We start from the raw sequence: 26,981 nt of genomic DNA on the forward strand, positions 1-26,981 counted from the left end.
AAAAGCCAGGTTGTACACAGCTCTTGGACATCACAATTCCTTTCGCACACAGGCAAAGTGGCGAGGATCTACGTAGTCGGCAGGGTTCGAACCTGCGCGGGGAGACCCCAATGGATTTCAAGTCCATCGCCTTAACCTCTCGGCCACGACTACTCCTACTTTTGTGTCACATGCTGTTTTCTTTTCTGGATGTGAGCAACAGAGGACACTGGGGCCAACCATCGATGCGAACGCGAGCAGCAGAGGATGCACTCGGCTAAAATACTGTGATGGCAAAAAGGAATTCAACGACGTCTTCACTTAGCGAAAAAGAGTGTCGTGATCCGGATTTGGACTGGGGATGCTGCGGGCACAACAAAAAGTAGTAAACACTATACAGAGAAAGCAAACCACTCACTCAGGCCTGCGCACAACCGCTTAGAAGTGACTGAACGTACAGAGTCAACAGCAAGCTCCAGCTCATTTCTCTGAAGTCCCCCACCACTGTTTTCTGAGAAAGCAACCAAGCATTACAGAAGGCAAAACAACACCAAATGTTTGGAAGCAACACATCGCCACATATATTCTTGAAGAGGAAGCCCACGTCCCTCAAACGCTGGTAAGAGAGCACAGCAAATGATTAGGGGAGGTCTGCAACAAACCGACAGAGCTTCGCCCGAACAGGGACTTGAACCCTGGACCCTCAGATTAAAAGTCTGATGCTCTACCGACTGAGCTATCCGGGCTCTCACCAAAGCACAGGCACCTCAGGGATTTAACAGCACTTTCTCCATAAAGTGTTCCTGCTTTGCCAGCTTAAAATTTGTGGCATTAAATGATGAAGACCACAATGTATATAGGCACAAGAGAGGTTGTCTGCTGCTGGCAAGCTAGGAACACTGACATTGAAAGAGTGTTCTTTTTTTCATGGCCGGTTGCTAACTCTAAAGTGGTTTGGACAAACAAGTAATTGGTACATAATGAGTTTCACGATGCCAAGAGAGAACAAATCCGACATTTCAAAAATCAGATTGCCTGAAGAGAATGGCCAAAGTCATGTTTGATCTGAGACTTTTGAAACTGTCCTCACTTCAATCTTGAAAAGAGATGTGGGTTTCCCATTTTAAGGACTGCATGTGAAACATCCAGATTGTACACAGCTCCTGGACTTCACAACTCATCTCGCAAACTGACAAAGTAACAAGGATCCGCGTAGTCGGCAGGGTTCGAACCTGCGCGGGGAAACCCCAATGGATTTCGAGTCCATCGCCTTAACCTCTCGGCCACGACTACTCCCGCCTTTCCGTCACATGCTGTTTTCTTGTCTGGATGTGAGAGGACACTGGGGCCAACCATCAACGCGAATGCGGGCAGCAGAGGATGCACTCGTCTAAAGTACTGTGATGGCAAAAGGGAGTTCAACGATGTCTTCACCTAGACGAACAGGGTGTCGTGATCCGGATTTGGACTGGGGATGCTGCAGGCACAACACAAAGTACCAAACAAGGTGCAAGCACCTCTGGGATTTAACAGCACTTTCTCCATGAAGTGTTCCTGCTTTGTCAGCTTAAAATTTGTGGCAGTAAATGAGTAAGGCCACAATGTGTAAAGGGACAAGAGAAGTAGGCTGCTCCTGGAAAGCTAGGAACACTGACATTGAAAGAGTGATCTTTTTTTTCATGGCCAGTTGCTAACTCTAAAGTGGTTTGGACAAATAAGTAATTGGTACATAATGACTAGGATTCTGTTTCACTATGTAAGAGAGAACAATTCCGACATTTTTAGAACACTAATATGCAAGATTCTCCACAAAATAGAATGCGCCAACTCTTGAGCTGCACGCTGTGAAGGCTTTGAAGTTATCGGGGATGCCAAAGCCATTGCTCCGATTGCCTGAATAGAATATCCAAAATCTGCGTTGATCTGAGCCTTTTGAAACAGTGCTCACTTCAAGTCTGAAAGGGGATGTGGGTTGCCCGTTTTATGTGCTGCATATGAATAGAAAAATACAGGTTGTATACAGCTCCTGGATATCACAGTTCCTTGCGCAAACAGACAAACATCCACGTAGTCGGCAGGGTTCGAACCTGCGCGGGGAGACCCCAATGGATTTCAAGTCCATCGCCTTAACCTCTCGGCCACGACTACTCCTGCTGTCTGGTCACATGCTATTTTCTTGTCTGGATGTGAGAGGACACAGGGGCCAACCATCAATGTGAATGCGAGCAGCATCGGATGCACTCGGCTGAAATACTGTGATGGCAAAGAGGAGTTCAACGACGTCTTCACCTAGACGAAAATGGTGTCGTGATCCGGATTTTGACTGGGGATGCTGAGGGCAGAACAAAAAGTACCAAACACTATACAGAGAAAGTTATCTGGGATGCCAAAGACATTGCTCCGATTGCCTGAATAGAATATCCAAAATCACCGTTGATCTGAGCCTTTTGAAACGGTGCTCACTTCAAGTCTGAAAGGAGATGTGGGTTGCCAATTTTAAGTGCTGCATATGAATAGAAAAAGCCAGGTTGTACACAGCTCTTGGACATCACAATTCCTTTCGCACACAGGCAAAGTGGCGAGGATCTACGTAGTCGGCAGGGTTCGAACCTGCGCGGGGAGACCCCAATGCATTTCAAGTCCATCGCCTTAACCTCTCGGCCACGACTACTCCTACTTTTGTGTCACATGCTGTTTTCTTTTCTGGATGTGAGCAACAGAGGACACTGGGGCCAACCATCGATGCGAACGCGAGCAGCAGAGGATGCACTCGGCTAAAATACTGTGATGGCAAAAAGGAATTCAACGACGTCTTCACTTAGCGAAAAAGAGTGTCGTGATCCGGATTTGGACTGGGGATGCTGCGGGCACAACAAAAAGTAGTAAACACTATACAGAGAAAGCAAACCACTCACTCAGGCCTGCGCACAACCGCTTAGAAGTGACTGAACGTACAGAGTCAACAGCAAGCTCCAGCTCATTTCTCTGAAGTCCCCCACCACTGTTTTCTGAGAAAGCAACCAAGCATTACAGAAGGCAAAACAACACCAAATGTTTGGAAGCAACACATCGCCACATATATTCTTGAAGAGGAAGCCCACGTCCCTCAAACGCTGGTAAGAGAGCACAGCAAATGATTAGGGGAGGTCTGCAACAAACCGACAGAGCTTCGCCCGAACAGGGACTTGAACCCTGGACCCTCAGATTAAAAGTCTGATGCTCTACCGACTGAGCTATCCGGGCTCTTACCAAAGCACAGGCACCTCAGGGATTTAACAGCACTTTCTCCATAAAGTGTTCCTGCTTTGCCAGCTTAAAATTTGTGGCATTAAATGATGAAGACCACAATGTATATAGGCACAAGAGAGGTTGTCTGCTGCTGGCAAGCTAGGAACACTGACATTGAAAGAGTGTTCTTTTTTTCATGGCCGGTTGCTAACTCTAAAGTGGTTTGGACAAACAAGTAATTGGTACATAATGAGTTTCACGATGCCAAGAGAGAACAAATCCGACATTTCAAAAATCAGATTGCCTGAAGAGAATGGCCAAAGTCATGTTTGATCTGAGACTTTTGAAACTGTCCTCACTTCAATCTTGAAAAGAGATGTGGGTTTCCCATTTTAAGGACTGCATGTGAAACATCCAGATTGTACACAGCTCCTGGACTTCACAACTCATCTCGCAAACTGACAAAGTAACAAGGATCCGCGTAGTCGGCTGGGTTCGAACCTGCGCGGGGAAACCCCAATGGATTTCGAGTCCATCGCCTTAACCTCTCGGCCACGACTACTCCCGCCTTTCCGTCACATGCTGTTTTCTTGTCTGGATGTGAGAGGACACTGGGGCCAACCATCAACGCGAATGCGGGCAGCAGAGGATGCACTCGTCTAAAGTACTGTGATGGCAAAAGGGAGTTCAACGATGTCTTCACCTAGACGAACAGGGTGTCGTGATCCGGATTTGGACTGGGGATGCTGCAGGCACAACACAAAGTACCAAACAAGGTGCAAGCACCTCTGGGATTTAACAGCACTTTCTCCATGAAGTGTTCCTGCTTTGTCAGCTTAAAATTTGTGGCAGTAAATGAGTAAGGCCACAATGTGTAAAGGGACAAGAGAAGTAGGCTGCTCCTGGAAAGCTAGGAACACTGACATTGAAAGAGTGATCTTTTTTTTCATGGCCAGTTGCTAACTCTAAAGTGGTTTGGACAAATAAGTAATTGGTACATAATGACTAGGATTCTGTTTCACTATGTAAGAGAGAACAATTCCGACATTTTTAGAACACTAATATGCAAGATTCTCCACAAAATAGAATGCGCCAACTCTTGAGCTGCACGCTGTGAAGGCTTTGAAGTTATCGGGGATGCCAAAGCCATTGCTCCGATTGCCTGAATAGAATATCCAAAATCTGCGTTGATCTGAGCCTTTTGAAACAGTGCTCACTTCAAGTCTGAAAGGGGATGTGGGTTGCCCGTTTTATGTGCTGCATATGAATAGAAAAATACAGGTTGTATACAGCTCCTGGATATCACAGTTCCTTGCGCAAACAGACAAACATCCACGTAGTCGGCAGGGTTCGAACCTGCGCGGGGAGACCCCAATGGATTTCAAGTCCATCGCCTTAACCTCTCGGCCACGACTACTCCTGCTGTCTGGTCACATGCTATTTTCTTGTCTGGATGTGAGAGGACACAGGGGCCAACCATCAATGTGAATGCGAGCAGCATCGGATGCACTCGGCTGAAATACTGTGATGGCAAAGAGGAGTTCAACGACGTCTTCACCTAGACGAAAATGGTGTCGTGATCCGGATTTTGACTGGGGATGCTGAGGGCAGAACAAAAAGTACCAAACACTATACAGAGAAAGTTATCTGGGATGCCAAAGACATTGCTCCGATTGCCTGAATAGAATATCCAAAATCACCGTTGATCTGAGCCTTTTGAAACGGTGCTCACTTCAAGTCTGAAAGGAGATGTGGGTTGCCAATTTTAAGTGCTGCATATGAATAGAAAAAGCCAGGTTGTACACAGCTCTTGGACATCACAATTCCTTTCGCACACAGGCAAAGTGGCGAGGATCTACGTAGTCGGCAGGGTTCGAACCTGCGCGGGGAGACCCCAATGGATTTCAAGTCCATCGCCTTAACCTCTCGGCCACGACTACTCCTACTTTTGTGTCACATGCTGTTTTCTTTTCTGGATGTGAGCAACAGAGGACACTGGGGCCAACCATCGATGCGAACGCGAGCAGCAGAGGATGCACTCGGCTAAAATACTGTGATGGCAAAAAGGAATTCAACGACGTCTTCACTTAGCGAAAAAGAGTGTCGTGATCCGGATTTGGACTGGGGATGCTGCGGGCACAACAAAAAGTAGTAAACACTATACAGAGAAAGCAAACCACTCACTCAGGCCTGCGCACAACCGCTTAGAAGTGACTGAACGTACAGAGTCAACAGCAAGCTCCAGCTCATTTCTCTGAAGTCCCCCACCACTGTTTTCTGAGAAAGCAACCAAGCATTACAGAAGGCAAAACAACACCAAATGTTTGGAAGCAACACATCGCCACATATATTCTTGAAGAGGAAGCCCACGTCCCTCAAACGCTGGTAAGAGAGCACAGCAAATGATTAGGGGAGGTCTGCAACAAACCGACAGAGCTTCGCCCGAACAGGGACTTGAACCCTGGACCCTCAGATTAAAAGTCTGATGCTCTACCGACTGAGCTATCCGGGCTCTCACCAAAGCACAGGCACCTCAGGGATTTAACAGCACTTTCTCCATAAAGTGTTCCTGCTTTGCCAGCTTAAAATTTGTGGCATTAAATGATGAAGACCACAATGTATATAGGCACAAGAGAGGTTGTCTGCTGCTGGCAAGCTAGGAACACTGACATTGAAAGAGTGTTCTTTTTTTCATGGCCGGTTGCTAACTCTAAAGTGGTTTGGACAAACAAGTAATTGGTACATAATGAGTTTCACGATGCCAAGAGAGAACAAATCCGACATTTCAAAAATCAGATTGCCTGAAGAGAATGGCCAAAGTCATGTTTGATCTGAGACTTTTGAAACTGTCCTCACTTCAATCTTGAAAAGAGATGTGGGTTTCCCATTTTAAGGACTGCATGTGAAACATCCAGATTGTACACAGCTCCTGGACTTCACAACTCATCTCGCAAACTGACAAAGTAACAAGGATCCGCGTAGTCGGCAGGGTTCGAACCTGCGCGGGGAAACCCCAATGGATTTCGAGTCCATCGCCTTAACCTCTCGGCCACGACTACTCCTGCCTTTCCGTCACATGCTGTTTTCTTGTCTGGATGTGAGAGGACACTGGGGCCAACCATCAACGCGAATGCGGGCAGCAGAGGATGCACTCGTCTAAAGTACTGTGATGGCAAAAGGGAGTTCAACGATGTCTTCACCTAGACGAACAGGGTGTCGTGATCCGGATTTGGACTGGGGATGCTGCAGGCACAACACAAAGTACCAAACAAGGTGCAAGCACCTCTGGGATTTAACAGCACTTTCTCCATGAAGTGTTCCTGCTTTGTCAGCTTAAAATTTGTGGCAGTAAATGAGTAAGGCCACAATGTGTAAAGGGACAAGAGAAGTAGGCTGCTCCTGGAAAGCTAGGAACACTGACATTGAAAGAGTGATCTTTTTTTTCATGGCCAGTTGCTAACTCTAAAGTGGTTTGGACAAATAAGTAATTGGTACATAATGACTAGGATTCTGTTTCACTATGTAAGAGAGAACAATTCCGACATTTTTAGAACACTAATATGCAAGATTCTCCACAAAATAGAATGCGCCAACTCTTGAGCTGCACGCTGTGAAGGCTTTGAAGTTATCGGGGATGCCAAAGCCATTGCTCCGATTGCCTGAATAGAATATCCAAAATCTGCGTTGATCTGAGCCTTTTGAAACAGTGCTCACTTCAAGTCTGAAAGGGGATGTGGGTTGCCCGTTTTATGTGCTGCATATGAATAGAAAAATACAGGTTGTATACAGCTCCTGGATATCACAGTTCCTTGCGCAAACAGACAAACATCCACGTAGTCGGCAGGGTTCGAACCTGCGCGGGGAGACCCCAATGGATTTCAAGTCCATCGCCTTAACCTCTCGGCCACGACTACTCCTGCTGTCTGGTCACATGCTATTTTCTTGTCTGGATGTGAGAGGACACAGGGGCCAACCATCAATGTGAATGCGAGCAGCATCGGATGCACTCGGCTGAAATACTGTGATGGCAAAGAGGAGTTCAACGACGTCTTCACCTAGACGAAAATGGTGTCGTGATCCGGATTTTGACTGGGGATGCTGAGGGCAGAACAAAAAGTACCAAACACTATACAGAGAAAGTTATCTGGGATGCCAAAGACATTGCTCCGATTGCCTGAATAGAATATCCAAAATCACCGTTGATCTGAGCCTTTTGAAACGGTGCTCACTTCAAGTCTGAAAGGAGATGTGGGTTGCCAATTTTAAGTGCTGCATATGAATAGAAAAAGCCAGGTTGTACACAGCTCTTGGACATCACAATTCCTTTCGCACACAGGCAAAGTGGCGAGGATCTACGTAGTCGGCAGGGTTCGAACCTGCGCGGGGAGACCCCAATGCATTTCAAGTCCATCGCCTTAACCTCTCGGCCACGACTACTCCTACTTTTGTGTCACATGCTGTTTTCTTTTCTGGATGTGAGCAACAGAGGACACTGGGGCCAACCATCGATGCGAACGCGAGCAGCAGAGGATGCACTCGGCTAAAATACTGTGATGGCAAAAAGGAATTCAACGACGTCTTCACTTAGCGAAAAAGAGTGTCGTGATCCGGATTTGGACTGGGGATGCTGCGGGCACAACAAAAAGTAGTAAACACTATACAGAGAAAGCAAACCACTCACTCAGGCCTGCGCACAACCGCTTAGAAGTGACTGAACGTACAGAGTCAACAGCAAGCTCCAGCTCATTTCTCTGAAGTCCCCCACCACTGTTTTCTGAGAAAGCAACCAAGCATTACAGAAGGCAAAACAACACCAAATGTTTGGAAGCAACACATCGCCACATATATTCTTGAAGAGGAAGCCCACGTCCCTCAAACGCTGGTAAGAGAGCACAGCAAATGATTAGGGGAGGTCTGCAACAAACCGACAGAGCTTCGCCCGAACAGGGACTTGAACCCTGGACCCTCAGATTAAAAGTCTGATGCTCTACCGACTGAGCTATCCGGGCTCTTACCAAAGCACAGGCACCTCAGGGATTTAACAGCACTTTCTCCATAAAGTGTTCCTGCTTTGCCAGCTTAAAATTTGTGGCATTAAATGATGAAGACCACAATGTATATAGGCACAAGAGAGGTTGTCTGCTGCTGGCAAGCTAGGAACACTGACATTGAAAGAGTGTTCTTTTTTTCATGGCCGGTTGCTAACTCTAAAGTGGTTTGGACAAACAAGTAATTGGTACATAATGAGTTTCACGATGCCAAGAGAGAACAAATCCGACATTTCAAAAATCAGATTGCCTGAAGAGAATGGCCAAAGTCATGTTTGATCTGAGACTTTTGAAACTGTCCTCACTTCAATCTTGAAAAGAGATGTGGGTTTCCCATTTTAAGGACTGCATGTGAAACATCCAGATTGTACACAGCTCCTGGACTTCACAACTCATCTCGCAAACTGACAAAGTAACAAGGATCCGCGTAGTCGGCTGGGTTCGAACCTGCGCGGGGAAACCCCAATGGATTTCGAGTCCATCGCCTTAACCTCTCGGCCACGACTACTCCTGCCTTTCCGTCACATGCTGTTTTCTTGTCTGGATGTGAGAGGACACTGGGGCCAACCATCAACGCGAATGCGGGCAGCAGAGGATGCACTCGTCTAAAGTACTGTGATGGCAAAAGGGAGTTCAACGATGTCTTCACCTAGACGAACAGGGTGTCGTGATCCGGATTTGGACTGGGGATGCTGCAGGCACAACACAAAGTACCAAACAAGGTGCAAGCACCTCTGGGATTTAACAGCACTTTCTCCATGAAGTGTTCCTGCTTTGTCAGCTTAAAATTTGTGGCAGTAAATGAGTAAGGCCACAATGTGTAAAGGGACAAGAGAAGTAGGCTGCTCCTGGAAAGCTAGGAACACTGACATTGAAAGAGTGATCTTTTTTTTCATGGCCAGTTGCTAACTCTAAAGTGGTTTGGACAAATAAGTAATTGGTACATAATGACTAGGATTCTGTTTCACTATGTAAGAGAGAACAATTCCGACATTTTTAGAACACTAATATGCAAGATTCTCCACAAAATAGAATGCGCCAACTCTTGAGCTGCACGCTGTGAAGGCTTTGAAGTTATCGGGGATGCCAAAGCCATTGCTCCGATTGCCTGAATAGAATATCCAAAATCTGCGTTGATCTGAGCCTTTTGAAACAGTGCTCACTTCAAGTCTGAAAGGGGATGTGGGTTGCCCGTTTTATGTGCTGCATATGAATAGAAAAATACAGGTTGTATACAGCTCCTGGATATCACAGTTCCTTGCGCAAACAGACAAACATCCACGTAGTCGGCAGGGTTCGAACCTGCGCGGGGAGACCCCAATGGATTTCAAGTCCATCGCCTTAACCTCTCGGCCACGACTACTCCTGCTGTCTGGTCACATGCTATTTTCTTGTCTGGATGTGAGAGGACACAGGGGCCAACCATCAATGTGAATGCGAGCAGCATCGGATGCACTCGGCTGAAATACTGTGATGGCAAAGAGGAGTTCAACGACGTCTTCACCTAGACGAAAATGGTGTCGTGATCCGGATTTTGACTGGGGATGGGGTGTAAAGGGACAAGAGAAGTAGGCTGCTCCTGGAAAGCTAGGAACACTGACATTGAAAGAGTGATCTTTTTTTTCATGGCCAGTTGCTAACTCTAAAGTGGTTTGGACAAATAAGTAATTGGTACATAATGACTAGGATTCTGTTTCACTATGTAAGAGAGAACAATTCCGACATTTTTAGAACACTAATATGCAAGATTCTCCACAAAATAGAATGCGCCAACTCTTGAGCTGCACGCTGTGAAGGCTTTGAAGTTATCGGGGATGCCAAAGCCATTGCTCCGATTGCCTGAATAGAATATCCAAAATCTGCGTTGATCTGAGCCTTTTGAAACAGTGCTCACTTCAAGTCTGAAAGGGGATGTGGGTTGCCCGTTTTATGTGCTGCATATGAATAGAAAAATACAGGTTGTATACAGCTCCTGGATATCACAGTTCCTTGCACAAACAGACAAACATCCACGTAGTCGGCAGGGTTCGAACCTGCGCGGGGAGACCCCAATGGATTTCAAGTCCATCGCCTTAACCTCTCGGCCACGACTACTCCTGCTGTCTGGTCACATGCTATTTTCTTGTCTGGATGTGAGCGGACACAGGGGCCAACCATCAATGTGAATGCGAGCAGCATCGGATGCACTCGGCTGAAATACTGTGATGGCAAAGAGGAGTTCAACGACGTCTTCACCTAGACGAAAATGGTGTCGTGATCCGGATTTTGACTGGGGATGCTGAGGGCAGAACAAAAAGTACCAAACACTATACAGAGAAAGTTATCTGGGATGCCAAAGACATTGCTCCGATTGCCTGAATAGAATATCCAAAATCACCGTTGATCTGAGCCTTTTGAAACGGTGCTCACTTCAAGTCTGAAAGGAGATGTTGGTTGCCAATTTTAAGTGCTGCATATGAATAGAAAAAGCCAGGTTGTACACAGCTCTTGGACATCACAATTCCTTTCGCACACAGGCAAAGTGGCGAGGATCTACGTAGTCGGCAGGGTTCGAACCTGCGCGGGGAGACCCCAATGCATTTCAAGTCCATCGCCTTAACCTCTCGGCCACGACTACTCCTACTTTTGTGTCACATGCTGTTTTCTTTTCTGGATGTGAGCAACAGAGGACACTGGGGCCAACCATCGATGCGAACGCGAGCAGCAGAGGATGCACTCGGCTAAAATACTGTGATGGCAAAAAGGAATTCAACGACGTCTTCACTTAGCGAAAAAGAGTGTCGTGATCCGGATTTGGACTGGGGATGCTGCGGGCACAACAAAAAGTAGTAAACACTATACAGAGAAAGCAAACCACTCACTCAGGCCTGCGCACAACCGCTTAGAAGTGACTGAACGTACAGAGTCAACAGCAAGCTCCAGCTCATTTCTCTGAAGTCCCCCACCACTGTTTTCTGAGAAAGCAACCAAGCATTACAGAAGGCAAAACAACACCAAATGTTTGGAAGCAACACATCGCCACATATATTCTTGAAGAGGAAGCCCACGTCCCTCAAACGCTGGTAAGAGAGCACAGCAAATGATTAGGGGAGGTCTGCAACAAACCGACAGAGCTTCGCCCGAACAGGGACTTGAACCCTGGACCCTCAGATTAAAAGTCTGATGCTCTACCGACTGAGCTATCCGGGCTCTTACCAAAGCACAGGCACCTCAGGGATTTAACAGCACTTTCTCCATAAAGTGTTCCTGCTTTGCCAGCTTAAAATTTGTGGCATTAAATGATGAAGACCACAATGTATATAGGCACAAGAGAGGTTGTCTGCTGCTGGCAAGCTAGGAACACTGACATTGAAAGAGTGTTCTTTTTTTCATGGCCGGTTGCTAACTCTAAAGTGGTTTGGACAAACAAGTAATTGGTACATAATGAGTTTCACGATGCCAAGAGAGAACAAATCCGACATTTCAAAAATCAGATTGCCTGAAGAGAATGGCCAAAGTCATGTTTGATCTGAGACTTTTGAAACTGTCCTCACTTCAATCTTGAAAAGAGATGTGGGTTTCCCATTTTAAGGACTGCATGTGAAACATCCAGATTGTACACAGCTCCTGGACTTCACAACTCATCTCGCAAACTGACAAAGTAACAAGGATCCGCGTAGTCGGCAGGGTTCGAACCTGCGCGGGGAAACCCCAATGGATTTCGAGTCCATCGCCTTAACCTCTCGGCCACGACTACTCCTGCCTTTCCGTCACATGCTGTTTTCTTGTCTGGATGTGAGAGGACACTGGGGCCAACCATCAACGCGAATGCGGGCAGCAGAGGATGCACTCGTCTAAAGTACTGTGATGGCAAAAGGGAGTTCAACGATGTCTTCACCTAGACGAACAGGGTGTCGTGATCCGGATTTGGACTGGGGATGCTGCAGGCCAGTGGTGGAGGAAGTACTGAATCTCAGTACTTAAGTAAAAGTACAAATACCCAGATAAATATTTACTTTAGTAAAAGTAGAAGTAACACAATGACAACCATACTTAAGTAAAAAGTAAAAAGTACTTTATTTTAAATGTACTTTAAGTATTAAAAGTAAAAGTACTTGCATAACAATTTATTATCTTAATGTCTATTTTCTAATGCTTAATAACCTAATAGCCTACTCCTATAATGATGTTCAATAATGATGGAAAAAAAACGTCACCATTTCTGAAACAAGCTTGCAATTAGGCAATATCATGCTTATCCTTACTATATGTTAATATGTTTGGCAGTAAACGCGATTCATTTTATGGTGTAATTCTGAACCTCTTGGCTTGCCATAATCCTAACCAAACCAAACATATATTACACACGGTGTGTTTCCTATGCACGTAAAAACAAATTTTCGCGTACGAGTTGCACGATAAACACACTGCGTGTGAGACGCATTTAGTGTGACCGGCCGTGCTGTTGATATACTGCCGGGTTGATATACTGTATCTATGGCAAGCAAACGTCACTGGTGTAAGGGTTAGACCACTAGGGGGCGCCATCTGCCCAAATATATCTGCGTCTCATTTCACGTTAAAGGGTGCCATGTGCGTTGGATATTTACGCTTTTGCATAAGCGTCCGATATGGCGCTTTAGGATGAGAACGGGCTCGACGGTCAGATTACGTTTTGGCAGGGGAAAAACTGATCAGAAAATGTAACGAAAATGTAACAGAAGTTGTAGAAATGTAGTGGAGTAGAAAGTATAATAATTGCTGCAAAATGTAACGAAGTAAAAGTAAAAAGTAGGCACTATTTATTGTACTTAAGTAAAGTAAAGATACGTGAAAAATGTACTTAAGTAAAGTAACGAAGTATTTGTACTTCGTTACATTCCACCACTGCTGCAGGCACAACACAAAGTACCAAACAAGGTGCAAGCACCTCTGGGATTTAACAGCACTTTCTCCATGAAGTGTTCCTGCTTTGTCAGCTTAAAATTTGTGGCAGTAAATGAGTAAGGCCACAATGTGTAAAGGGACAAGAGAAGTAGGCTGCTCCTGGAAAGCTAGGAACACTGACATTGAAAGAGTGATCTTTTTTTTCATGGCCAGTTGCTAACTCTAAAGTGGTTTGGACAAATAAGTAATTGGTACATAATGACTAGGATTCTGTTTCACTATGTAAGAGAGAACAATTCCGACATTTTTAGAACACTAATATGCAAGATTCTCCACAAAATAGAATGCGCCAACTCTTGAGCTGCACGCTGTGAAGGCTTTGAAGTTATCGGGGATGCCAAAGCCATTGCTCCGATTGCCTGAATAGAATATCCAAAATCTGCGTTGATCTGAGCCTTTTGAAACAGTGCTCACTTCAAGTCTGAAAGGGGATGTGGGTTGCCCGTTTTATGTGCTGCATATGAATAGAAAAATACAGGTTGTATACAGCTCCTGGATATCACAGTTCCTTGCGCAAACAGACAAACATCCACGTAGTCGGCAGGGTTCGAACCTGCGCGGGGAGACCCCAATGGATTTCAAGTCCATCGCCTTAACCTCTCGGCCACGACTACTCCTGCTGTCTGGTCACATGCTATTTTCTTGTCTGGATGTGAGAGGACACAGGGGCCAACCATCAATGTGAATGCGAGCAGCATCGGATGCACTCGGCTGAAATACTGTGATGGCAAAGAGGAGTTCAACGACGTCTTCACCTAGACGAAAATGGTGTCGTGATCCGGATTTTGACTGGGGATGCTGAGGGCAGAACAAAAAGTACCAAACACTATACAGAGAAAGTTATCTGGGATGCCAAAGACATTGCTCCGATTGCCTGAATAGAATATCCAAAATCACCGTTGATCTGAGCCTTTTGAAACGGTGCTCACTTCAAGTCTGAAAGGAGATGTGGGTTGCCAATTTTAAGTGCTGCATATGAATAGAAAAAGCCAGGTTGTACACAGCTCTTGGACATCACAATTCCTTTCGCACACAGGCAAAGTGGCGAGGATCTACGTAGTCGGCAGGGTTCGAACCTGCGCGGGGAGACCCCAATGCATTTCAAGTCCATCGCCTTAACCTCTCGGCCACGACTACTCCTACTTTTGTGTCACATGCTGTTTTCTTTTCTGGATGTGAGCAACAGAGGACACTGGGGCCAACCATCGATGCGAACGCGAGCAGCAGAGGATGCACTCGGCTAAAATACTGTGATGGCAAAAAGGAATTCAACGACGTCTTCACTTAGCGAAAAAGAGTGTCGTGATCCGGATTTGGACTGGGGATGCTGCGGGCACAACAAAAAGTAGTAAACACTATACAGAGAAAGCAAACCACTCACTCAGGCCTGCGCACAACCGCTTAGAAGTGACTGAACGTACAGAGTCAACAGCAAGCTCCAGCTCATTTCTCTGAAGTCCCCCACCACTGTTTTCTGAGAAAGCAACCAAGCATTACAGAAGGCAAAACAACACCAAATGTTTGGAAGCAACACATCGCCACATATATTCTTGAAGAGGAAGCCCACGTCCCTCAAACGCTGGTAAGAGAGCACAGCAAATGATTAGGGGAGGTCTGCAACAAACCGACAGAGCTTCGCCCGAACAGGGACTTGAACCCTGGACCCTCAGATTAAAAGTCTGATGCTCTACCGACTGAGCTATCCGGGCTCTTACCAAAGCACAGGCACCTCAGGGATTTAACAGCACTTTCTCCATAAAGTGTTCCTGCTTTGCCAGCTTAAAATTTGTGGCATTAAATGATGAAGACCACAATGTATATAGGCACAAGAGAGGTTGTCTGCTGCTGGCAAGCTAGGAACACTGACATTGAAAGAGTGTTCTTTTTTTCATGGCCGGTTGCTAACTCTAAAGTGGTTTGGACAAACAAGTAATTGGTACATAATGAGTTTCACGATGCCAAGAGAGAACAAATCCGACATTTCAAAAATCAGATTGCCTGAAGAGAATGGCCAAAGTCATGTTTGATCTGAGACTTTTGAAACTGTCCTCACTTCAATCTTGAAAAGAGATGTGGGTTTCCCATTTTAAGGACTGCATGTGAAACATCCAGATTGTACACAGCTCCTGGACTTCACAACTCATCTCGCAAACTGACAAAGTAACAAGGATCCGCGTAGTCGGCAGGGTTCGAACCTGCGCAGGGAAACCCCAATGGATTTCGAGTCCATCGCCTTAACCTCTCGGCCACGACTACTCCTGCCTTTCCGTCACATGCTGTTTTCTTGTCTGGATGTGAGAGGACACTGGGGCCAACCATCAACGCGAATGCGGGCAGCAGAGGATGCACTCGTCTAAAGTACTGTGATGGCAAAAGGGAGTTCAACGATGTCTTCACCTAGACGAACAGGGTGTCGTGATCCGGATTTGGACTGGGGATGCTGCAGGCACAACACAAAGTACCAAACAAGGTGCAAGCACCTCTGGGATTTAACAGCACTTTCTCCATGAAGTGTTCCTGCTTTGTCAGCTTAAAATTTGTGGCAGTAAATGAGTAAGGCCACAATGTGTAAAGGGACAAGAGAAGTAGGCTGCTCCTGGAAAGCTAGGAACACTGACATTGAAAGAGTGATCTTTTTTTTCATGGCCAGTTGCTAACTCTAAAGTGGTTTGGACAAATAAGTAATTGGTACATAATGACTAGGATTCTGTTTCACTATGTAAGAGAGAACAATTCCGACATTTTTAGAACACTAATATGCAAGATTCTCCACAAAATAGAATGCGCCAACTCTTGAGCTGCACGCTGTGAAGGCTTTGAAGTTATCGGGGATGCCAAAGCCATTGCTCCGATTGCCTGAATAGAATATCCAAAATCTGCGTTGATCTGAGCCTTTTGAAACAGTGCTCACTTCAAGTCTGAAAGGGGATGTGGGTTGCCCGTTTTATGTGCTGCATATGAATAGAAAAATACAGGTTGTATACAGCTCCTGGATATCACAGTTCCTTGCGCAAACAGACAAACATCCACGTAGTCGGCAGGGTTCGAACCTGCGCGGGGAGACCCCAATGGATTTCAAGTCCATCGCCTTAACCTCTCGGCCACGACTACTCCTGCTGTCTGGTCACATGCTATTTTCTTGTCTGGATGTGAGAGGACACAGGGGCCAACCATCAATGTGAATGCGAGCAGCATCGGATGCACTCGGCTGAAATACTGTGATGGCAAAGAGGAGTTCAACGACGTCTTCACCTAGACGAAAATGGTGTCGTGATCCGGATTTTGACTGGGGATGCTGAGGGCAGAACAAAAAGTACCAAACACTATACAGAGAAAGTTATCTGGGATGCCAAAGACATTGCTCCGATTGCCTGAATAGAATATCCAAAATCACCGTTGATCTGAGCCTTTTGAAACGGTGCTCACTTCAAGTCTGAAAGGAGATGTGGGTTGCCAATTTTAAGTGCTGCATATGAATAGAAAAAGCCAGGTTGTACACAGCTCTTGGACATCACAATTCCTTTCGCACACAGGCAAAGTGGCGAGGATCTACGTAGTCGGCAGGGTTCGAACCTGCGCGGGGAGACCCCAATGCATTTCAAGTCCATCGCCTTAACCTCTCGGCCACGACTACTCCTACTTTTGTGTCACATGCTGTTTTCTTTTCTGGATGTGAGCAACAGAGGACACTGGGGCCAACCATCGATGCGAACGCGAGCAGCAGAGGATGCACTCGGCTAAAATACTGTGATGGCAAAAAGGAATTCAACGACGTCTTCACTTAGCGAAAAAGAGTGTCGTGATCCGGATTTGGACTGGGGATGCTGCGGGCACAACAAAAAGTAGTAAACACTATACAGAGAAAGCAAACCACTCACTCAGGCCTGCGCACAACCGCTTAGAAGTGACTGAACGTACAGAGTCAACAGCAAGCTCCAGCTCATTTCTCTGAAGTCCCCCACCACTGTTTTCTGAGAAAGCAACCAAGCATTACAGAAGGCAAAACAACACCAAATGTTTGGAAGCAACACATCGCCACATATATTCTTGAAGAGGAAGCCCACGTCCCTCAAACGCTGGTAAGAGAGCACAGCAAATGATTAGGGGAGGTCTGCAACAAACCGACAGAGCTTCGCCCGAACAGGGACTTGAACCCTGGACCCTCAGATTAAAAGTCTGATGCTCTACCGACTGAGCTATCCGGGCTCTTACCAAAGCACAGGCACCTCAGGGATTTAACAGCACTTTCTCCATAAAGTGTTCCTGCTTTGCCAGCTTAAAATTTGTGGCATTAAATGATGAAGGCCACAATGTATATAGGCACAAGAGAGGTTGTCTGCTGCTGGCAAGCTAGGAACACTGACATTGAAAGAGTGTTCTTTTTTTCATGGCCGGTTGCTAACTCTAAAGTGGTTTGGACAAACAAGTAATTGGTACATAATGAGTTTCACGATGCCAAGAGAGAACAAATCCGACATTTCAAAAATCAGATTGCCTGAAGAGAATGGCCAAAGTCATGTTTGATCTGAGACTTTTGAAACTGTCCTCACTTCAATCTTGAAAAGAGATGTGGGTTTCCCATTTTAAGGACTGCATGTGAAACATCCAGATTGTACACAGCTCCTGGACTTCACAACTCATCTCGCAAACTGACAAAGTAACAAGGATCCGCGTAGTCGGCAGGGTTCGAACCTGCGCGGGGAAACCCCAATGGATTTCGAGTCCATCGCCTTAACCTCTCGGCCACGACTACTCCTGCTGTCTGGTCACATGCTATTTTCTTGTCTGGATGTGAGAGGACACAGGGGCCAACCATCAATGTGAATGCGAGCAGCATCGGATGCACTCGGCTGAAATACTGTGATGGCAAAGAGGAGTTCAACGACGTCTTCACCTAGACGAAAATGGTGTCGTGATCCGGATTTTGACTGGGGATGCTGAGGGCAGAACAAAAAGTACCAAACACTATACAGAGAAAGTTATCTGGGATGCCAAAGACATTGCTCCGATTGCCTGAATAGAATATCCAAAATCACCGTTGATCTGAGCCTTTTGAAACGGTGCTCACTTCAAGTCTGAAAGGAGATGTGGGTTGCCAATTTTAAGTGCTGCATATGAATAGAAAAAGCCAGGTTGTACACAGCTCTTGGACATCACAATTCCTTTCGCACACAGGCAAAGTGGCGAGGATCTACGTAGTCGGCAGGGTTCGAACCTGCGCGGGGAGACCCCAATGCATTTCAAGTCCATCGCCTTAACCTCTCGGCCACGACTACTCCTACTTTTGTGTCACATGCTGTTTTCTTTTCTGGATGTGAGCAACAGAGGACACTGGGGCCAACCATCGATGCGAACGCGAGCAGCAGAGGATGCACTCGGCTAAAATACTGTGATGGCAAAAAGGAATTCAACGACGTCTTCACTTAGCGAAAAAGAGTGTCGTGATCCGGATTTGGACTGGGGATGCTGCGGGCACAACAAAAAGTAGTAAACACTATACAGAGAAAGCAAACCACTCACTCAGGCCTGCGCACAACCGCTTAGAAGTGACTGAACGTACAGAGTCAACAGCAAGCTCCAGCTCATTTCTCTGAAGTCCCCCACCACTGTTTTCTGAGAAAGCAACCAAGCATTACAGAAGGCAAAACAACACCAAATGTTTGGAAGCAACACATCGCCACATATATTCTTGAAGAGGAAGCCCACGTCCCTCAAACGCTGGTAAGAGAGCACAGCAAATGATTAGGGGAGGTCTGCAACAAACCGACAGAGCTTCGCCCGAACAGGGACTTGAACCCTGGACCCTCAGATTAAAAGTCTGATGCTCTACCGACTGAGCTATCCGGGCTCTTACCAAAGCACAGGCACCTCAGGGATTTAACAGCACTTTCTCCATAAAGTGTTCCTGCTTTGCCAGCTTAAAATTTGTGGCATTAAATGATGAAGGCCACAATGTATATAGGCACAAGAGAGGTTGTCTGCTGCTGGCAAGCTAGGAACACTGACATTGAAAGAGTGTTCTTTTTTTCATGGCCGGTTGCTAACTCTAAAGTGGTTTGGACAAACAAGTAATTGGTACATAATGAGTTTCACGATGCCAAGAGAGAACAAATCCGACATTTCAAAAATCAGATTGCCTGAAGAGAATGGCCAAAGTCATGTTTGATCTGAGACTTTTGAAACTGTCCTCACTTCAATCTTGAAAAGAGATGTGGGTTTCCCATTTTAAGGACTGCATGTGAAACATCCAGATTGTACACAGCTCCTGGACTTCACAACTCATCTCGCAAACTGACAAAGTAACAAGGATCCGCGTAGTCGGCAGGGTTCGAACCTGCGCGGGGAAACCCCAATGGATTTCGAGTCCATCGCCTTAACCTCTCGGCCACGACTACTCCTGCTGTCTGGTCACATGCTATTTTCTTGTCTGGATGTGAGAGGACACAGGGGCCAACCATCAATGTGAATGCGAGCAGCATCGGATGCACTCGGCTGAAATACTGTGATGGCAAAGAGGAGTTCAACGACGTCTTCACCTAGACGAAAATGGTGTCGTGATCCGGATTTTGACTGGGGATGCTGAGGGCAGAACAAAAAGTACCAAACACTATACAGAGAAAGTTATCTGGGATGCCAAAGACATTGCTCCGATTGCCTGAATAGAATATCCAAAATCACCGTTGATCTGAGCCTTTTGAAACGGTGCTCACTTCAAGTCTGAAAGGAGATGTGGGTTGCCAATTTTAAGTGCTGCATATGAATAGAAAAAGCCAGGTTGTACACAGCTCTTGGACATCACAATTCCTTTCGCACACAGGCAAAGTGGCGAGGATCTACGTAGTCGGCAGGGTTCGAACCTGCGCGGGGAGACCCCAATGCATTTCAAGTCCATCGCCTTAACCTCTCGGCCACGACTACTCCTACTTTTGTGTCACATGCTGTTTTCTTTTCTGGATGTGAGCAACAGAGGACACTGGGGCCAACCATCGATGCGAACGCGAGCAGCAGAGGATGCACTCGGCTAAAATACTGTGATGGCAAAAAGGAATTCAACGACGTCTTCACTTAGCGAAAAAGAGTGTCGTGATCCGGATTTGGACTGGGGATGCTGCGGGCACAACAAAAAGTAGTAAACACTATACAGAGAAAGCAAACCACTCACTCAGGCCTGCGCACAACCGCTTAGAAGTGACTGAACGTACAGAGTCAACAGCAAGCTCCAGCTCATTTCTCTGAAGTCCCCCACCACTGTTTTCTGAGAAAGCAACCAAGCATTACAGAAGGCAAAACAACACCAAATGTTTGGAAGCAACACATCGCCACATATATTCTTGAAGAGGAAGCCCACGTCCCTCAAACGCTGGTAAGAGAGCACAGCAAATGATTAGGGGAGGTCTGCAACAAACCGACAGAGCTTCGCCCGAACAGGGACTTGAACCCTGGACCCTCAGATTAAAAGTCTGATGCTCTACCGACTGAGCTATCCGGGCTCTTACCAAAGCACAGGCACCTCAGGGATTTAACAGCACTTTCTCCATAAAGTGTTCCTGCTTTGCCAGCTTAAAATTTGTGGCATTAAATGATGAAGACCACAATGTATATAGGCACAAGAGAGGTTGTCTGCTGCTGGCAAGCTAGGAACACTGACATTGAAAGAGTGTTCTTTTTTTCATGGCCGGTTGCTAACTCTAAAGTGGTTTGGACAAACAAGTAATTGGTACATAATGAGTTTCACGATGCCAAGAGAGAACAAATCCGACATTTCAAAAATCAGATTGCCTGAAGAGAATGGCCAAAGTCATGTTTGATCTGAGACTTTTGAAACTGTCCTCACTTCAATCTTGAAAAGAGATGTGGGTTTCCCATTTTAAGGACTGCATGTGAAACATCCAGATTGTACACAGCTCCTGGACTTCACAACTCATCTCGCAAACTGACAAAGTAACAAGGATCCGCGTAGTCGGCAGGGTTCGAACCTGCGCGGGGAAACCCCAATGGATTTCGAGTCCATCGCCTTAACCTCTCGGCCACGACTACTCCTGCCTTTCCGTCACATGCTGTTTTCTTGTCTGGATGTGAGAGGACACTGGGGCCAACCATCAACGCGAATGCGGGCAGCAGAGGATGCACTCGTCTAAAGTACTGTGATGGCAAAAGGGAGTTCAACGATGTCTTCACCTAGACGAACAGGGTGTCGTGATCCGGATTTGGACTGGGGATGCTGCAGGCACAACACAAAGTACCAAACAAGGTGCAAGCACCTCTGGGATTTAACAGCACTTTCTCCATGAAGTGTTCCTGCTTTGTCAGCTTAAAATTTGTGGCAGTAAATGAGTAAGGCCACAATGTGTAAAGGGACAAGAGAAGTAGGCTGCTCCTGGAAAGCTAGGAACACTGACATTGAAAGAGTGATCTTTTTTTTCATGGCCAGTTGCTAACTCTAAAGTGGTTTGGACAAATAAGTAATTGGTACATAATGACTAGGATTCTGTTTCACTATGTAAGAGAGAACAATTCCGACATTTTTAGAACACTAATATGCAAGATTCTCCACAAAATAGAATGCGCCAACTCTTGAGCTGCACGCTGTGAAGGCTTTGAAGTTATCGGGGATGCCAAAGCCATTGCTCCGATTGCCTGAATAGAATATCCAAAATCTGCGTTGATCTGAGCCTTTTGAAACAGTGCTCACTTCAAGTCTGAAAGGGGATGTGGGTTGCCCGTTTTATGTGCTGCATATGAATAGAAAAATACAGGTTGTATACAGCTCCTGGATATCACAGTTCCTTGCGCAAACAGACAAACATCCACGTAGTCGGCAGGGTTCGAACCTGCGCGGGGAGACCCCAATGGATTTCAAGTCCATCGCCTTAACCTCTCGGCCACGACTACTCCTGCTGTCTGGTCACATGCTATTTTCTTGTCTGGATGTGAGAGGACACAGGGGCCAACCATCAATGTGAATGCGAGCAGCATCGGATGCACTCGGCTGAAATACTGTGATGGCAAAGAGGAGTTCAACGACGTCTTCACCTAGACGAAAATGGTGTCGTGATCCGGATTTTGACTGGGGATGCTGAGGGCAGAACAAAAAGTACCAAACACTATACAGAGAAAGTTATCTGGGATGCCAAAGACATTGCTCCGATTGCCTGAATAGAATATCCAAAATCACCGTTGATCTGAGCCTTTTGAAACGGTGCTTACTTCAAGTCTGAAAGGAGATGTGGGTTGCCAATTTTAAGTGCTGCATATGAATAGAAAAAGCCAGGTTGTACACAGCTCTTGGACATCACAATTCCTTTCGCACACAGGCAAAGTGGCGAGGATCTACGTAGTCGGCAGGGTTCGAACCTGCGCGGGGAGACCCCAATGCATTTCAAGTCCATCGCCTTAACCTCTCGGCCACGACTACTCCTACTTTTGTGTCACATGCTGTTTTCTTTTCTGGATGTGAGCAACAGAGGACACTGGGGCCAACCATCGATGCGAACGCGAGCAGCAGAGGATGCACTCGGCTAAAATACTGTGATGGCAAAAAGGAATTCAACGACGTCTTCACTTAGCGAAAAAGAGTGTCGTGATCCGGATTTGGACTGGGGATGCTGCGGGCACAACAAAAAGTAGTAAACACTATACAGAGAAAGCAAACCACTCACTCAGGCCTGCGCACAACCGCTTAGAAGTGACTGAACGTACAGAGTCAACAGCAAGCTCCAGCTCATTTCTCTGAAGTCCCCCACCACTGTTTTCTGAGAAAGCAACCAAGCATTACAGAAGGCAAAACAACACCAAATGTTTGGAAGCAACACATCGCCACATATATTCTTGAAGAGGAAGCCCACGTCCCTCAAACGCTGGTAAGAGAGCACAGCAAATGATTAGGGGAGGTCTGCAACAAACCGACAGAGCTTCGCCCGAACAGGGACTTGAACCCTGGACCCTCAGATTAAAAGTCTGATGCTCTACCGACTGAGCTATCCGGGCTCTTACCAAAGCACAGGCACCTCAGGGATTTAACAGCACTTTCTCCATAAAGTGTTCCTGCTTTGCCAGCTTAAAATTTGTGGCATTAAATGATGAAGGCCACAATGTATATAGGCACAAGAGAGGTTGTCTGCTGCTGGCAAGCTAGGAACACTGACATTGAAAGAGTGTTCTTTTTTTCATGGCCGGTTGCTAACTCTAAAGTGGTTTGGACAAACAAGTAATTGGTACATAATGAGTTTCACGATGCCAAGAGAGAACAAATCCGACATTTCAAAAATCAGATTGCCTGAAGAGAATGGCCAAAGTCATGTTTGATCTGAGACTTTTGAAACTGTCCTCACTTCAATCTTGAAAAGAGATGTGGGTTTCCCATTTTAAGGACTGCATGTGAAACATCCAGATTGTACACAGCTCCTGGACTTCACAACTCATCTCGCAAACTGACAAAGTAACAAGGATCCGCGTAGTCGGCAGGGTTCGAACCTGCGCGGGGAAACCCCAATGGATTTCGAGTCCATCGCCTTAACCTCTCGGCCACGACTACTCCTGCCTTTCCGTCACATGCTGTTTTCTTGTCTGGATGTGAGAGGACACTGGGGCCAACCATCAACGCGAATGCGGGCAGCAGAGGATGCACTCGTCTAAAGTACTGTGATGGCAAAAGGGAGTTCAACGATGTCTTCACCTAGACGAACAGGGTGTCGTGATCCGGATTTGGACTGGGGATGCTGCAGGCACAACACAAAGTACCAAACAAGGTGCAAGCACCTCTGGGATTTAACAGCACTTTCTCCATGAAGTGTTCCTGCTTTGTCAGCTTAAAATTTGTGGCAGTAAATGAGTAAGGCCACAATGTGTAAAGGGACAAGAGAAGTAGGCTGCTCCTGGAAAGCTAGGAACACTGACATTGAAAGAGTGATCTTTTTTTTCATGGCCAGTTGCTAACTCTAAAGTGGTTTGGACAAATAAGTAATTGGTACATAATGACTAGGATTCTGTTTCACTATGTAAGAGAGAACAATTCCGACATTTTTAGAACACTAATATGCAAGATTCTCCACAAAATAGAATGCGCCAACTCTTGAGCTGCACGCTGTGAAGGCTTTGAAGTTATCGGGGATGCCAAAGCCATTGCTCCGATTGCCTGAATAGAATATCCAAAATCTGCGTTGATCTGAGCCTTTTGAAACAGTGCTCACTTCAAGTCTGAAAGGGGATGTGGGTTGCCCGTTTTATGTGCTGCATATGAATAGAAAAATACAGGTTGTATACAGCTCCTGGATATCACAGTTCCTTGCGCAAACAGACAAACATCCACGTAGTCGGCAGGGTTCGAACCTGCGCGGGGAGACCCCAATGGATTTCAAGTCCATCGCCTTAACCTCTCGGCCACGACTACTCCTGCTGTCTGGTCACATGCTATTTTCTTGTCTGGATGTGAGAGGACACAGGGGCCAACCATCAATGTGAATGCGAGCAGCATCGGATGCACTCGGCTGAAATACTGTGATGGCAAAGAGGAGTTCAACGACGTCTTCACCTAGACGAAAATGGTGTCGTGATCCGGATTTTGACTGGGGATGCTGAGGGCAGAACAAAAAGTACCAAACACTATACAGAGAAAGTTATCTGGGATGCCAAAGACATTGCTCCGATTGCCTGAATAGAATATCCAAAATCACCGTTGATCTGAGCCTTTTGAAACGGTGCTCACTTCAAGTCTGAAAGGAGATGTGGGTTGCCAATTTTAAGTGCTGCATATGAATAGAAAAAGCCAGGTTGTACACAGCTCTTGGACATCACAATTCCTTTCGCACACAGGCAAAGTGGCGAGGATCTACGTAGTCGGCAGGGTTCGAACCTGCGCGGGGAGACCCCAATGGATTTCAAGTCCATCGCCTTAACCTCTCGGCCACGACTACTCCTACTTTTGTGTCACATGCTGTTTTCTTTTCTGGATGTGAGCAACAGAGGACACTGGGGCCAACCATCGATGCGAACGCGAGCAGCAGAGGATGCACTCGGCTAAAATACTGTGATGGCAAAAAGGAATTCAACGACGTCTTCACTTAGCGAAAAAGAGTGTCGTGATCCGGATTTGGACTGGGGATGCTGCGGGCACAACAAAAAGTAGTAAACACTATACAGAGAAAGCAAACCACTCACTCAGGCCTGCGCACAACCGCTTAGAAGTGACTGAACGTACAGAGTCAACAGCAAGCTCCAGCTCATTTCTCTGAAGTCCCCCACCACTGTTTTCTGAGAAAGCAACCAAGCATTACAGAAGGCAAAACAACACCAAATGTTTGGAAGCAACACATCGCCACATATATTCTTGAAGAGGAAGCCCACGTCCCTCAAACGCTGGTAAGAGAGCACAGCAAATGATTAGGGGAGGTCTGCAACAAACCGACAGAGCTTCGCCCGAACAGGGACTTGAACCCTGGACCCTCAGATTAAAAGTCTGATGCTCTACCGACTGAGCTATCCGGGCTCTTACCAAAGCACAGGCACCTCAGGGATTTAACAGCACTTTCTCCATAAAGTGTTCCTGCTTTGCCAGCTTAAAATTTGTGGCATTAAATGATGAAGACCACAATGTATATAGGCACAAGAGAGGTTGTCTGCTGCTGGCAAGCTAGGAACACTGACATTGAAAGAGTGTTCTTTTTTTCATGGCCGGTTGCTAACTCTAAAGTGGTTTGGACAAACAAGTAATTGGTACATAATGAGTTTCACGATGCCAAGAGAGAACAAATCCGACATTTCAAAAATCAGATTGCCTGAAGAGAATGGCCAAAGTCATGTTTGATCTGAGACTTTTGAAACTGTCCTCACTTCAATCTTGAAAAGAGATGTGGGTTTCCCATTTTAAGGACTGCATGTGAAACATCCAGATTGTACACAGCTCCTGGACTTCACAACTCATCTCGCAAACTGACAAAGTAACAAGGATCCGCGTAGTCGGCAGGGTTCGAACCTGCGCGGGGAAACCCCAATGGATTTCGAGTCCATCGCCTTAACCTCTCGGCCACGACTACTCCTGCCTTTCCGTCACATGCTGTTTTCTTGTCTGGATGTGAGAGGACACTGGGGCCAACCATCAACGCGAATGCGGGCAGCAGAGGATGCACTCGTCTAAAGTACTGTGATGGCAAAAGGGAGTTCAACGATGTCTTCACCTAGACGAACAGGGTGTCGTGATCCGGATTTGGACTGGGGATGCTGCAGGCACAACACAAAGTACCAAACAAGGTGCAAGCACCTCTGGGATTTAACAGCACTTTCTCCATGAAGTGTTCCTGCTTTGTCAGCTTAAAAATTGTGGCAGTAAATGAGTAAGGCCACAATGTGTAAAGGGACAAGAGAAGTAGGCTGCTCCTGGAAAGCTAGGAACACTGACATTGAAAGAGTGATCTTTTTTTTCATGGCCAGTTGCTAACTCTAAAGTGGTTTGGACAAATAAGTAATTGGTACATAATGACTAGGATTCTGTTTCACTATGTAAGAGAGAACAATTCCGACATTTTTAGAACACTAATATGCAAGATTCTCCACAAAATAGAATGCGCCAACTCTTGAGCTGCACGCTGTGAAGGCTTTGAAGTTATCGGGGATGCCAAAGCCATTGCTCCGATTGCCTGAATAGAATATCCAAAATCTGCGTTGATCTGAGCCTTTTGAAACAGTGCTCACTTCAAGTCTGAAAGGGGATGTGGGTTGCCCGTTTTATGTGCTGCATATGAATAGAAAAATACAGGTTGTATACAGCTCCTGGATATCACAGTTCCTTGCGCAAACAGACAAACA

At 46.2% G+C, this 26,981-nt stretch overlaps 42 non-coding genes across 42 annotated transcripts; all 42 read right to left on the minus strand.

Moving 5' to 3' along the window:
- Positions 1–71: 71 nt before the first annotated feature.
- On the minus strand, positions 72–153 carry trnas-uga (transfer RNA serine (anticodon UGA)). The gene has a single exon. It is a non-coding gene; the product is annotated as a tRNA-Ser (tRNA).
- Positions 154–652: 499 nt separating this feature from the next.
- On the minus strand, positions 653–725 carry trnak-uuu (transfer RNA lysine (anticodon UUU)). The gene has a single exon. It is a non-coding gene; the product is annotated as a tRNA-Lys (tRNA).
- A 465-nt stretch (positions 726–1,190) lies between these two features.
- On the minus strand, positions 1,191–1,272 carry trnas-cga (transfer RNA serine (anticodon CGA)). Its single transcript has one exon. It is a non-coding gene; the product is annotated as a tRNA-Ser (tRNA).
- Positions 1,273–2,045: 773 nt separating this feature from the next.
- trnas-uga (transfer RNA serine (anticodon UGA)) lies at positions 2,046–2,127 on the minus strand. Its single transcript has one exon. It is a non-coding gene; the product is annotated as a tRNA-Ser (tRNA).
- A 441-nt stretch (positions 2,128–2,568) lies between these two features.
- On the minus strand, positions 2,569–2,650 carry trnas-uga (transfer RNA serine (anticodon UGA)). The gene has a single exon. It is a non-coding gene; the product is annotated as a tRNA-Ser (tRNA).
- Positions 2,651–3,149: 499 nt separating this feature from the next.
- On the minus strand, positions 3,150–3,222 carry trnak-uuu (transfer RNA lysine (anticodon UUU)). Its single transcript has one exon. It is a non-coding gene; the product is annotated as a tRNA-Lys (tRNA).
- A 465-nt stretch (positions 3,223–3,687) lies between these two features.
- On the minus strand, positions 3,688–3,769 carry trnas-cga (transfer RNA serine (anticodon CGA)). Its single transcript has one exon. It is a non-coding gene; the product is annotated as a tRNA-Ser (tRNA).
- Positions 3,770–4,542: 773 nt separating this feature from the next.
- Positions 4,543–4,624, minus strand: trnas-uga (transfer RNA serine (anticodon UGA)). Its single transcript has one exon. It is a non-coding gene; the product is annotated as a tRNA-Ser (tRNA).
- Positions 4,625–5,065: 441 nt separating this feature from the next.
- trnas-uga (transfer RNA serine (anticodon UGA)) lies at positions 5,066–5,147 on the minus strand. Its single transcript has one exon. It is a non-coding gene; the product is annotated as a tRNA-Ser (tRNA).
- A 499-nt stretch (positions 5,148–5,646) lies between these two features.
- trnak-uuu (transfer RNA lysine (anticodon UUU)) lies at positions 5,647–5,719 on the minus strand. The gene has a single exon. It is a non-coding gene; the product is annotated as a tRNA-Lys (tRNA).
- A 465-nt stretch (positions 5,720–6,184) lies between these two features.
- trnas-cga (transfer RNA serine (anticodon CGA)) lies at positions 6,185–6,266 on the minus strand. Its single transcript has one exon. It is a non-coding gene; the product is annotated as a tRNA-Ser (tRNA).
- Positions 6,267–7,039: 773 nt separating this feature from the next.
- On the minus strand, positions 7,040–7,121 carry trnas-uga (transfer RNA serine (anticodon UGA)). Its single transcript has one exon. It is a non-coding gene; the product is annotated as a tRNA-Ser (tRNA).
- Positions 7,122–7,562: 441 nt separating this feature from the next.
- On the minus strand, positions 7,563–7,644 carry trnas-uga (transfer RNA serine (anticodon UGA)). The gene has a single exon. It is a non-coding gene; the product is annotated as a tRNA-Ser (tRNA).
- A 499-nt stretch (positions 7,645–8,143) lies between these two features.
- trnak-uuu (transfer RNA lysine (anticodon UUU)) lies at positions 8,144–8,216 on the minus strand. Its single transcript has one exon. It is a non-coding gene; the product is annotated as a tRNA-Lys (tRNA).
- Positions 8,217–8,681: 465 nt separating this feature from the next.
- trnas-cga (transfer RNA serine (anticodon CGA)) lies at positions 8,682–8,763 on the minus strand. The gene has a single exon. It is a non-coding gene; the product is annotated as a tRNA-Ser (tRNA).
- Positions 8,764–9,536: 773 nt separating this feature from the next.
- Positions 9,537–9,618, minus strand: trnas-uga (transfer RNA serine (anticodon UGA)). Its single transcript has one exon. It is a non-coding gene; the product is annotated as a tRNA-Ser (tRNA).
- Positions 9,619–10,267: 649 nt separating this feature from the next.
- On the minus strand, positions 10,268–10,349 carry trnas-uga (transfer RNA serine (anticodon UGA)). Its single transcript has one exon. It is a non-coding gene; the product is annotated as a tRNA-Ser (tRNA).
- Positions 10,350–10,790: 441 nt separating this feature from the next.
- Positions 10,791–10,872, minus strand: trnas-uga (transfer RNA serine (anticodon UGA)). The gene has a single exon. It is a non-coding gene; the product is annotated as a tRNA-Ser (tRNA).
- A 499-nt stretch (positions 10,873–11,371) lies between these two features.
- trnak-uuu (transfer RNA lysine (anticodon UUU)) lies at positions 11,372–11,444 on the minus strand. Its single transcript has one exon. It is a non-coding gene; the product is annotated as a tRNA-Lys (tRNA).
- Positions 11,445–11,909: 465 nt separating this feature from the next.
- trnas-cga (transfer RNA serine (anticodon CGA)) lies at positions 11,910–11,991 on the minus strand. The gene has a single exon. It is a non-coding gene; the product is annotated as a tRNA-Ser (tRNA).
- Positions 11,992–13,713: 1,722 nt separating this feature from the next.
- Positions 13,714–13,795, minus strand: trnas-uga (transfer RNA serine (anticodon UGA)). Its single transcript has one exon. It is a non-coding gene; the product is annotated as a tRNA-Ser (tRNA).
- Positions 13,796–14,236: 441 nt separating this feature from the next.
- trnas-uga (transfer RNA serine (anticodon UGA)) lies at positions 14,237–14,318 on the minus strand. Its single transcript has one exon. It is a non-coding gene; the product is annotated as a tRNA-Ser (tRNA).
- A 499-nt stretch (positions 14,319–14,817) lies between these two features.
- Positions 14,818–14,890, minus strand: trnak-uuu (transfer RNA lysine (anticodon UUU)). Its single transcript has one exon. It is a non-coding gene; the product is annotated as a tRNA-Lys (tRNA).
- Positions 14,891–15,355: 465 nt separating this feature from the next.
- On the minus strand, positions 15,356–15,437 carry trnas-cga (transfer RNA serine (anticodon CGA)). Its single transcript has one exon. It is a non-coding gene; the product is annotated as a tRNA-Ser (tRNA).
- Positions 15,438–16,210: 773 nt separating this feature from the next.
- Positions 16,211–16,292, minus strand: trnas-uga (transfer RNA serine (anticodon UGA)). Its single transcript has one exon. It is a non-coding gene; the product is annotated as a tRNA-Ser (tRNA).
- A 441-nt stretch (positions 16,293–16,733) lies between these two features.
- On the minus strand, positions 16,734–16,815 carry trnas-uga (transfer RNA serine (anticodon UGA)). The gene has a single exon. It is a non-coding gene; the product is annotated as a tRNA-Ser (tRNA).
- A 499-nt stretch (positions 16,816–17,314) lies between these two features.
- On the minus strand, positions 17,315–17,387 carry trnak-uuu (transfer RNA lysine (anticodon UUU)). Its single transcript has one exon. It is a non-coding gene; the product is annotated as a tRNA-Lys (tRNA).
- Positions 17,388–17,852: 465 nt separating this feature from the next.
- Positions 17,853–17,934, minus strand: trnas-cga (transfer RNA serine (anticodon CGA)). Its single transcript has one exon. It is a non-coding gene; the product is annotated as a tRNA-Ser (tRNA).
- Positions 17,935–18,375: 441 nt separating this feature from the next.
- trnas-uga (transfer RNA serine (anticodon UGA)) lies at positions 18,376–18,457 on the minus strand. Its single transcript has one exon. It is a non-coding gene; the product is annotated as a tRNA-Ser (tRNA).
- A 499-nt stretch (positions 18,458–18,956) lies between these two features.
- Positions 18,957–19,029, minus strand: trnak-uuu (transfer RNA lysine (anticodon UUU)). The gene has a single exon. It is a non-coding gene; the product is annotated as a tRNA-Lys (tRNA).
- A 465-nt stretch (positions 19,030–19,494) lies between these two features.
- trnas-cga (transfer RNA serine (anticodon CGA)) lies at positions 19,495–19,576 on the minus strand. The gene has a single exon. It is a non-coding gene; the product is annotated as a tRNA-Ser (tRNA).
- Positions 19,577–20,017: 441 nt separating this feature from the next.
- trnas-uga (transfer RNA serine (anticodon UGA)) lies at positions 20,018–20,099 on the minus strand. The gene has a single exon. It is a non-coding gene; the product is annotated as a tRNA-Ser (tRNA).
- A 499-nt stretch (positions 20,100–20,598) lies between these two features.
- Positions 20,599–20,671, minus strand: trnak-uuu (transfer RNA lysine (anticodon UUU)). The gene has a single exon. It is a non-coding gene; the product is annotated as a tRNA-Lys (tRNA).
- Positions 20,672–21,136: 465 nt separating this feature from the next.
- Positions 21,137–21,218, minus strand: trnas-cga (transfer RNA serine (anticodon CGA)). Its single transcript has one exon. It is a non-coding gene; the product is annotated as a tRNA-Ser (tRNA).
- A 773-nt stretch (positions 21,219–21,991) lies between these two features.
- trnas-uga (transfer RNA serine (anticodon UGA)) lies at positions 21,992–22,073 on the minus strand. The gene has a single exon. It is a non-coding gene; the product is annotated as a tRNA-Ser (tRNA).
- A 441-nt stretch (positions 22,074–22,514) lies between these two features.
- trnas-uga (transfer RNA serine (anticodon UGA)) lies at positions 22,515–22,596 on the minus strand. The gene has a single exon. It is a non-coding gene; the product is annotated as a tRNA-Ser (tRNA).
- Positions 22,597–23,095: 499 nt separating this feature from the next.
- trnak-uuu (transfer RNA lysine (anticodon UUU)) lies at positions 23,096–23,168 on the minus strand. Its single transcript has one exon. It is a non-coding gene; the product is annotated as a tRNA-Lys (tRNA).
- A 465-nt stretch (positions 23,169–23,633) lies between these two features.
- trnas-cga (transfer RNA serine (anticodon CGA)) lies at positions 23,634–23,715 on the minus strand. The gene has a single exon. It is a non-coding gene; the product is annotated as a tRNA-Ser (tRNA).
- A 773-nt stretch (positions 23,716–24,488) lies between these two features.
- Positions 24,489–24,570, minus strand: trnas-uga (transfer RNA serine (anticodon UGA)). The gene has a single exon. It is a non-coding gene; the product is annotated as a tRNA-Ser (tRNA).
- A 441-nt stretch (positions 24,571–25,011) lies between these two features.
- On the minus strand, positions 25,012–25,093 carry trnas-uga (transfer RNA serine (anticodon UGA)). Its single transcript has one exon. It is a non-coding gene; the product is annotated as a tRNA-Ser (tRNA).
- A 499-nt stretch (positions 25,094–25,592) lies between these two features.
- On the minus strand, positions 25,593–25,665 carry trnak-uuu (transfer RNA lysine (anticodon UUU)). The gene has a single exon. It is a non-coding gene; the product is annotated as a tRNA-Lys (tRNA).
- Positions 25,666–26,130: 465 nt separating this feature from the next.
- Positions 26,131–26,212, minus strand: trnas-cga (transfer RNA serine (anticodon CGA)). Its single transcript has one exon. It is a non-coding gene; the product is annotated as a tRNA-Ser (tRNA).
- Between the last annotated feature and the right edge of the window lie 769 nt (positions 26,213–26,981).

Source organism: Pimephales promelas, chromosome 13 (assembly GCF_988280905.1).
Source record: "Pimephales promelas chromosome 13, fPimPro1.hap1.1, whole genome shotgun sequence".
Lineage (NCBI taxonomy): Eukaryota > Metazoa > Chordata > Actinopteri > Cypriniformes > Leuciscidae > Pimephales > Pimephales promelas.